This window comes from Salmo salar, chromosome 01, assembly GCF_965601325.2.
Source record: "Salmo salar chromosome 01, fSalSal1, whole genome shotgun sequence".
Classification (NCBI taxonomy): Eukaryota; Metazoa; Chordata; class Actinopteri; order Salmoniformes; family Salmonidae; genus Salmo; species Salmo salar.
Window position 1 is genome coordinate 165,260,362 of NC_138291.1, and position 10,085 is coordinate 165,270,446.

Genomic DNA, 10,085 nt, shown 5'->3' on the forward strand with positions numbered 1-10,085 from the left:
AGCTTCAAGTTCCTTGGCATCCACATCACCAGCAAACTAACATGGTCCAAGCACACCAAGAAAGTCGTGAACAAAACCTATTCCCGCTCAAGAGACTGAAAAGATTTGGCATGGGTCCTCAGATCTTCAAAAGGTTTTACAGCTGCACCATCGAGAGCATCCTGACGGGTTGCATCACTGCCTGGTATGGCAACTGCTCGGCCCCCGACCGCAAGGCACTACAGAGGGTAGTGCGCACGGCCCAGTACATCGCCAGGGCCAAGCTTCCTGCAATCCAGGACCTCTATACCAGGCGGTGTTAGAGGAAGGCCCTAAAAATGGTCAAAGACTCCAGCCACCTTAGTCATAGACTGTTCTCTCTGCTAATGCACGTCAAGCAGTACCGGAGTGCCAAGTCTAGGTCCAAGAGGCTCCTAAATAGCTTCTACCCTCAAACAATAAGACTCCTGAACAGCTGGAATGCTGCTGCTACTCTCTGTTATTATCTATGCATAGTCACTTTAATAACTCTACCTACATGCACATATTACCTCAATTATCTCAACACCAATTCCCCCGCACATTGACTCTGTACCGGTACCCCCTGTATACATAACAGCTATTGTTATTTACTGCTTGTTTTTAATCATTTGTTATTCTTATCTCTTATTTTTGGGGGGGTAGTTTCTTAAAACCACATTGTTGGTTAAGGGCTTGTCAGTAAACATTTCACTGTAAGGTATGTATTTGGTCACGGATACCTTTTAAAAAAGTAGGGGCGTGGATAAGAATGTATTTTTTATTTTACCTTTATTTAACTAGGCAAGTCAGTTAAGAACAAATTCTTATTTACAATGACGGACTACCCCGGCCAATCCCAGATGACGCTGGGCCAATTGTGCACCACCCTATGGGACTCCCAATCACGGCCGGATGTGATGCAGCCTAAGAAAACAAGTCAGTATCTGGTGTGACCACAATTGGCCTCATGCAGCCTGACAACTTTCCTTAGCGTGGAGTTGATCCGCCTGTGGAATGTTGTCCCACTCTTCAATGGCTGTGTAGTGGCTGAAATTGGAACTCTGTCATGTTAATCCAGAGCATCCCAAACATGCACAATGGGTGATATCATTTACATTTTAGTCATTTAGCAGACGCTCTTATCCAGAGCAACTTACAGTAGTGAATACATACATTTCATGCATTTTTTTTTTGTTGTTGTACTGGCCCCCCGTGGGATTCGAACCCACAACCCTGGCGTTGCACACACCATGCTCGACCAACTGAGCCACAGGGAAGGCTATGTCTGAGTATGCAAGTCATGGAAGAAATGAGACATTTTCAGCTTCCAGGAATTGTGTACAGAACCTTGCGACAATGGGCCTTGCGATAATATTGTCTCGGTTTCTCTGTGCATTCAAATTGCCAACAAATATAAATGCAATGTGTTGGTTTCATGAACTGAAATAAAAGATCCCAGAAATGTTCTACACGCACAAAGCTTATTCCTCTCATTTGCCAAATTTGTTTACATCCCTGTTAGTGAGCATTTCTCCTATGCCAAGATAATCCATCCACCTGACAAGTGTGGCATCAAGAAGCTGATTAAACCGCACAATCATTACAGGTGCACCTTGTGCTGGGGACAAGACTACTCTAAAATGTACAGTTTCGTCACAACTTAATGCCACAGATGTCTTAAGTTGAGTGAGCATACAATTGGCATGCTGACTGCAGGAATGTCCATGAGAGCTGTTGCCAGAGAACTGAATGTTAATTTCTCTGCCATAAGGCAAATGTCGTTTTGGAGAATTTGGCAGTACCTCCAACCGGCCTCACAACCGCAGATTAAATGTAACTAAGCCAGCCCAGGACCTCCACATCACCTGCAGGATCGTCTGAGACCAGCCACTTGGACAGCTGATGAAACTGGGTTTGCACAACCAAAGAATTTCTGCACAAACTGTCAGAAACCGTCTCGGGAAGCTCATCTGCTTGCTCATCAACCTCACCAGGGTCTTGACCTGACTGCAATTTGGCGCCGTGGGCAAATGTTCACCTTCGATGGCCACTGGCACGCTGGAGAAGTGTGCTCTTCACGGATGAATCCCGGTTTCAACTGTACCGGTGTAACGGCTGTCTGAAGGAGTAGACCAAGGCGCAGCGTGTTGAGTGCTCATATTTAATTGTAATCGAGACACTTTGAACAAAACAAGAAAATGACAGACAAACAGTTCTGTCAGGTCTAACAAAACACTAAACAGAAATTAACCACCCACAAAACCCAAAGGAAAACAGGCTGCCTAAGTATGGCTCCCAATCAGCAACAACGATATACAGCTGTCCCTGATTGAGAGCCATACCCGGCCGAAACAAAGAAATACCAAACATAGAAAAAAGGACATAGAATGCCCACCCCAACTCACGCCCTGACCAACCAAAATAGAGACATAAAAGGATCTCTAAGGTCAGGGCGTGACAAACGGGTAGATGGCAGACAAGGTGTATGGTGTTGTGTGGGCACGGTGTGGTTTGGGCCGGCATAAGCTATGGACAACATCCAAATTAATTTTATCGATGGCAATTTGAATGCACAGATATCTTGAGATCCTGAGGCCCATTGTCGTGCCATTCGTCCCCCGCCATCACCTCATGTTTCAGCATGATAATGCACAGCCCCATGTCGCAAGGACCTGTACACAATTCCTGGAAGCTGAAAATGTCCCAGGTCTTCCATGGCCTGCATACTCACCATACATGTCACCCATTGAGCATGTTTGGGATGCTCTTGATCAATGTGTACGACAGTGCGTTCCAGTTCCCGCCAATACCCAGTAACTTCACAAAAGAATTGAAGAGTGGGAGAACATTGCACAGGCCACAATCAACAGGCTGATCAACTCCATGCTAAGATGTCACGCTGCATCAGGCAAATGGTCACAAAAGATACTGACTGGTTTTCTGATCCACGCCCCAACTTTTAATGACACTATCTGTGATCAATCTGATACATTTGTATTCTCAGTCATGTGAAATATATAGGTTAGGCCCTAATTAATTTATTTCAATTTACTGATTTCCTTATAAGAACTAACTCACTAAAATCCTAATTGTTGCGTTTTTATTTTTGGTCAGTGTATATAAAATGTTGAGGGTAAATAATTACTGGTATTCATGTCTGTCATATCTCAAAAAAAAAAAATTCTCTAGCCCCTCGGCTGGGAAGCGTCCAATGAGGAACATTGGTTACCACCATGATCAATTGGGTCCACTGGCCAAGCTGATGAAACATGAAAATAACAGTGAGGCCTGTCGTTCCTCCCTGAAAGAATGGTGTGCACACCTAATGGTAAGCAACATGTGGCCTTAATTCAGTCTGCATGAAATATATAGGTCTGTGATGACAAATCATGCACCGTGCTGAACTTGTGATGGACAACCTCTACCACATTATCTGAGACCTGCACAGCCACATACAAATGCATGCTCACAAGGCTGTTTTGAATGGTCTGTCTGCGGCCTGTAATAACAGTTCATGGGTTCTAACTGTTTCTTCTGGAACTGGTAAGACTAATAGTCTCTGGGTTATTTCCTCCCTTCAGATGTAACTGTGGTGCCAATGCCACGGTTGTGCAATGACCGGGCAGACAAACTGACACATGATGGCTCTACTGCCCTGTTCAGCGGGTACGGAACTGGGCCAGATAGACCCTGACCCTCACCAGAATGGCAGGGTATGTCTACCCTATAGACTGGTTGTTTAGCAACAACCGATGTGTGTCAACTATGGGGCAAAACACATGGGTTTGGCTTAGATGATTGACAACATTTGAACTTTCGTCTCAATGTTTATTGAAAACATAAATACATCTGCACAATGGAACTCTATTCCACATCAAGTAACTGAAGCAAGCAGTAAAATTGTATTTAAAAAGCAGATTAAAAAACACCTTATGGAACAGCGGGGACTGTGAAGCAACACAAACATTGGCACACACACACACACACACACACACACACACACACACACACACACACACACACACACACACACACACACACACACACACACACACACACACACACACACGATAACATACGCACTATACATACACATGGATTTAGTACTGTAGATATGTGGTAGTGGTGGAGTAGGGGCCTGAGGGCACACAGTGTCTTGTGAAATCTGTGAATGTATTGTAATATTTTTAAGATTGTGTAAACTGTCTTACTTTTGCTGGACCCCAGGAAGAGTAGCTGATCCATAATAAATACAAATACAAAATGAGCACTTGTCTCAAATACATTGATAGTTGTTGACTGGCTGGAAAATTTGAGCCATATTAACATTGACATGAAATCTGTGAAAATGCCTCTAAACAAGACATGGTCTCAACAAGAGAACTAGCTGAGATGTGTCACCTACAATTCCCCACATCGCAGCCTCTTGTCATTGTTGATAGCTATCTGACCTTTCAGAATCATGATAACGCAAGCCTTCTGGCCACATCGACGCGTACGTAATTTGTGACATTGTCAGCCAACCAGTCTAATCAAGAATGGTTAATCTTGGTGTAAAATGGATGCTGTAGAACTAGCAGCAATGTACTTGGACTAAGTACTTTATGTACTTTTGACTTTGTAGTCTTAATCAGTTTCCTTGTGGCTCTTCAAACCTAACCTATAGTCTTTTGGATGTTAATTTCAGATGAAGAGCAGTCTGGAGGTGCAGCCATAGCGACTGTGGTCGTAGCGGGGGATGACCAAGCCATAAGCCATGGTAATTACACTCCTCACTGGGTAACGTACTGGCTAAGTGTATTGGTCTCTGAGCAATCCGCCCCTCGAGGCGTTGCAGTCTGACTGTACGTGTTGAGCCTGTGTGATGAGGGGCGGAGAGTGAAATATAGATGTATATGCTGAGGACCCAGAACGGTGGGTACTTGAAATGATCATAGCTCTGACATTTGGCCACCAAGGAACCATTTAGACCCTCTGAAAAAGGTTCTTATTGTACAGGAAGTGTTTGAACAGGAGTGAGCCAGTTAAAGAAAAACTATTTTGGTATTTATTGCTTTAGTCCATTGGTGACATAGTCCAAATCTTTTTTACTTATGTCAACAATGGAACAAACACCAAAAATTGGGGAGGACTTTTCCTTTAAGATCCCTCACCCTCAGCAGCTGCTTTTCTTGTGTTGTGCCAAAGCTAATTTGTTTACTGACTGGTAGTTGCCATTAGTCCAAGACTTTGAGTTTTGATTCACTTTGATCTGAGGTCTACTTTTCTTGATCATTTTGGAGGATTGATAGGTTTTTTGGCTATCGTTTTCTCACCCATTTCCTGATTCTTTGACAGATTGCAGATGTGACGAAGAAGCCAAGATGTGGCCAGTTTCAAAGTTGAAGATTCAAGGTGATGGTAGAGAAAGGATTGTGCAGGCCACACTCTTGCCTGTTTATGGTGACATCTTCTATAGCGTAGGGCCCTGTTTTGTGTTTTGCTGCATTTTTTATTTATTTATTTATTTTTATTTATTTCACCTTTATTTAACCAGGTAGGCAAGTTGAGAACAAGTTCTCATTTACAATTGCGACCTGGCCAAGATAAAGCAAAGCAGTTCGACAACATACAAAAACACAGAGTTACACATGGAGTAAAACAACATACAATCAATGATACAGTAGAAAAAAATAAGACTATATACAATGTGAGCAAATGATGTGAGATAAGGGAGGTAAAGGCAAAAAAGGCCATGGTGGCAAAGTAAATAAAGTATAGCAAGTAAAACACTGGAATGGTAGATTTGTTATTTGAAGAAAGTTCAAATATAAATAATATGGTGCAAAGGAGCAAAATAAATAAATACAGTAAGGGGAGAGGTAGTAGTTTGGGCTAAATTATAGATGGGCTATGTACAGGTGCAGTGATCTGGGAGCTGCTCTGATAGCTGGTGCTTAAAGCTAGTGAGGGAGATAAGTGTTTCCAGTTTCAGAGATTTTTGTAGTTCGTTCCAGTCATTGGCAGCAGAGAACTGGAAGGAGAGACGACCAAAGGAGGAGTTGGCTTTAGGGGTGATCAGAGAGATATACCTGCTGGAGCGCGTGCTACAGGTGGGTGCTGCTATGGTGATCAGTGAGTGGAGATAAGGGGGGACTTTACCTAGCAGGGTCTTGTAGATGACCTGGAGCCAATGTGTTTGGCGACGATTATGAAGCGAAGGCCAGCCAACGAGAGCGTACAGGTCGCAGTGGCGGGTAGTATATGGGGCTTTGGTGACAAAACGGATGGCACTGTGATAGACTGCATCCAGCTTGTTGAGTAGGGTATTGGAGGCTATTTTGTAAATGACATCGCCGAAGTCGAGGATTGGTAGGATGGTCAGTTTTACGAGGGTATGTTTGGCAGCATGAGTGAAGGATGCTTTGTTGCGAAATAGGAAGCCAATTCTAGATTTACCTTTGGATTGGAGATGATTGATGTGAGTCTGGAAGGAGAGTTTACAGTCTAACCAGACACCTAGGTATTTGTAGTTGTCCACAAATTCTAAGTCAGAACCGTCCAGAGAAGTGATGCTGGACAGGCGGGCAGGTGCGGGCAGCGATCGTTTGAAGAGCATGCATTTAGTTTTACTTGTATTTAGGAGCAGTTGGAGACCACGGAAGGAGAGTTGTATGCCATTGAAGCTCGTCTGGAGGGTTGTTAACACAGTGTCCAAAGAAGGGCCAGAAGTATACAGAATGGTGTCGTCTGCGTAGAGGTGGATCAGAGATTCACCAGCAGCAAGAGCGACATCATTGATGTATACAGAGAAAAGAGTTGGCCCAAGAATTGAACCCTGTGGTACCCCCATAGACATTTAACATTTACATTTAAGTCATTTAGCAGACGCTCTTATCCAGAGCGACTTACAAATTGGTGCATTCACCTTATAATATCCAGTGGAACAACCACTTTACAATAGTGCATCTAAATCTTTTAAGGGGGGGTTAGAAGGATTACTTTATCCTATCCCAGGTATTCCTTGAAGAGGTGGGGTTTCAGGTGTCTCCGGAAGGTGGTGATTGACTCCGCTGTCCTGGCGTCGTGAGGGAGCTTGTTCCACCATTGGGGTGCCAGAGCAGCGAACAGTTTTGACTGGGCTGAGCGGGAACTGTGCTTCCTCAGAGGTAGGGAGGCGAGCAGGCCAGAGGTGGATGAACGGAGTGCCCTTGTTTGGGTGTAGGGCCTGATCAGAGCCTGAAGGTACGGAGGTGCCGTTCCCCTCACAGCTCCGTAGGCAAGCACCATGGTCTTGTAGCGGATGCGAGCTTCGACTGGAAGCCAGTGGAGAGAGCGGAGGAGCGGGGTGACGTGAGAGAACTTGGGAAGGTTGAACACCAGACGGGCTGCGGCGTTCTGGATGAGTTGTAGGGGTTTAATGGCACAGGCAGGGAGCCCAGCCAACAGCGAGTTGCAATAATCCAGACGGGAGATGACAAGTGCCTGGATTAGGACCTGCGCCGCTTCCTGTGTGAGGCAGGGTCGTACTCTGCGAATGTTGTAGAGCATGAACCTACAGGATCGGGTCACCGCCTTGATGTTGGTGGAGAACGACAGGGTGTTGTCCAGGGTCACGCCAAGGCTCTTAGCACTCTGGGAGGAGGACACAAGGGAGTTGTCAACCGTGATGGCGAGATCATGGAACGGGCAGTCCTTCCCCGGGAGGAAGAGCAGCTCCGTCTTGCCGAGGTTCAGCTTGAGGTGGTGATCCGTCATCCACACTGATATGTCTGCCAGACATGCAGAGATGCGATTCGCCACCTGGTTGTCAGATGGGGGAAAGGAGAAGATTAATTGTGTGTCATCTGCATAGCAATGATATGAGAGACCATGTGAGGATATGACAGAGCCAAGTGACTTGGTGTATAGCGAGAATAGGAGTGGGCCAAGAACAGAGCCCTGGGGGACACCAGTGGTGAGAGCACGTGGTGCGGAGACAGATTCTCGCCACGCCACCTGGTAGGAGCGACCTGTCAGGTAGGACGCAATCCAAGCGTGGGCGGCGCCGGAGATGCCCAGCTCGGAGAGGGTGGAGAGGAGGATCTGATGGTTCACGGTATCAAAGGCAGCAGATAGGTCTAGAAGGATGAGAGCAGAGGAGAGAGAGTTAGCTTTAGCAGTGCGGAGAGCCTCCGTGACACAGAGAAGAGCAGTCTCAGTTGAATGCCCAGTCTTGAAACCTGACTGATTAGGATCAAGAAGGTCATTCTGAGAGAGATAGCAAGAGAGCTGGCCAAGGACGGCGCGTTCAAGAGTTTTGGAGAGAAAGGAAAGAAGGGATACTGGTCTGTAGTTGTTGACATCGGAGGGATCGAGTGTAGGTTTTTTCAGAAGGGGTGCGACTCTCGCTCTCTTGAAGATGGAAGGGACGTAGCCAGCGGTCAAGGATGAGTTGATGAGCGAGGTGAGGTAGGGGAGAAGGTCTCCGGAAATGGTCTGGAGAAGAGAGGAGGGGATAGGGTCAAGTGGGCAGGTTGTTGGGCGGCCGGCCGTCACAAGACGCGAGATTTCATCTGGAGAGAGAGGGGAGAAAGAGGTCAAAGCACAGGGTAGGGCAGTGTGAGCAGGACCAGCAGTGTCGTTTGACTTAGCAAACGAGGATCGGATGTCGTCAACCTTCTTTTCAAAATGGTTGACGAAGTCATCCGCAGAGAGGAGGAGGGGGGGGAGGGGGAGGAGGATTCAGGAGGGAGGAGAAGGTAGCAAAGAGCTTCCTAGGGTTAGAGGCAGATGCTTGGAGTTTAGAGTGGTAGAAAGTGGCTTTAGCAGCAGAGACAGAAGAGGAAAATGTAGAGAGGAGGGAGTGAAAGGATGCCAGGTCCGCAGGGAGGCGAGTTTTCCTCCATTTCCGCTCGGCTGCCCGGAGCCCTGTTCTGTGAGCTCGCAGTGAGTCGTCGAGCCACGGAGCAGGAGGGGAGGACCGAGCCGGCCTGGAGGATAGGGGACAGAGGAAATCAAAGGATGCAGCGAGGGAGGAGAGGAGGGTTGAGGAGGCAGAATCAGGAGATAGGTTGGAGAAGGTATGAGCAGAGGGAAGAGATGATAGGATGGAAGAGGAGAGAGTAGCGGGAGAGAGAGAGCGAAGGTTGGGACGGCGCAATACCATCCGAGTAGGGGCAGAGTGAGAAGTGTTGGATGAGAGCGAGAGGGAAAAGGATACAAGGTAGTGGTCGGAGACTTGGAGGGGAGTTGCAATGAGATTAGTGGAAGAACAGCATCTAGTAAAGATGAGGTCAAGCGTATTGCCTGCCTTGTGAGTAGGGGGGGAAGGTGAGAGGGTGAGGTCGAAAGAGGAGAGGAGTGGAAAGAATGAGGCAGAGAGGAATGAGTCGAAGGTAGACGTGGGGAGGTTAAAGTCACCCAGAACTGTGAGAGGTGAGCCATCCTCAGGAAAGGAACTTATCAAGGCGTCAAGCTCATTGATGAACTCTCCAAGGGAACCTGGAGGGCGATAAATGATAAGGATGTTAAGCTTGAAAGGGCTGGTAACTGTGACAGCATGGAATTCAAATGAGGAGATAGACAGATGGGTCAGGGGAGAAAGAGAGAATGTCCACTTGGGAGAGATGAGGATTCCAGTGCCACCACCCCGCTGGCTCGATGCTCTAGGGGTATGCGAGAACACGTAGTCAGACGAGGAGAGAGCAGTAGGAGTAGCAGTGTTATCTGTGGTAATCCATGTTTCCGTCAGCGCCAGGAAGTCTAGGGACTGGAGGGTAGCATAGGCTGAGATGAACTCAGCCTTGTTGGCCGCAGACCGGCAGTTCCAGAGGCTGCCGGAGACCTGGAACTCCACGTGGGTCGTGCGCGCTGGGACCACCAGGTTAGAGTGGCAGCGGCCACGCGGTGTGGAGCGTTTGTATGGCCTGTGCAGAGGAGAGAGAACAGGGATAGACAGACACATAGTAGACAAGCTACAGAAGAGGCTACGCTAATGCAAATGAGATTGGAATGACAAGTGGACTACACGTCTCGAATGTTCAGGAAGTTAAGCTTACGTTGCAAAAATCTTATTGACTAAAATGATACAGTACTGCTGGCTGGTGGAGTAGGCTAGCTAGCAG

The 10,085-nt window shown here is 46.9% G+C and overlaps 1 non-coding gene across 1 annotated transcript; it reads left to right on the forward strand.

Annotated features, from left to right (window-relative positions):
• The first annotated feature begins 4,815 nt into the window (after positions 1-4,815).
• LOC123726829 (small nucleolar RNA SNORA17) lies at positions 4,816-4,947 on the forward strand. The gene has a single exon (XR_006758984.1). It is a non-coding gene; the product is annotated as a small nucleolar RNA SNORA17 (small nucleolar RNA).
• The last annotated feature ends 5,138 nt before the right edge of the window (positions 4,948-10,085 follow it).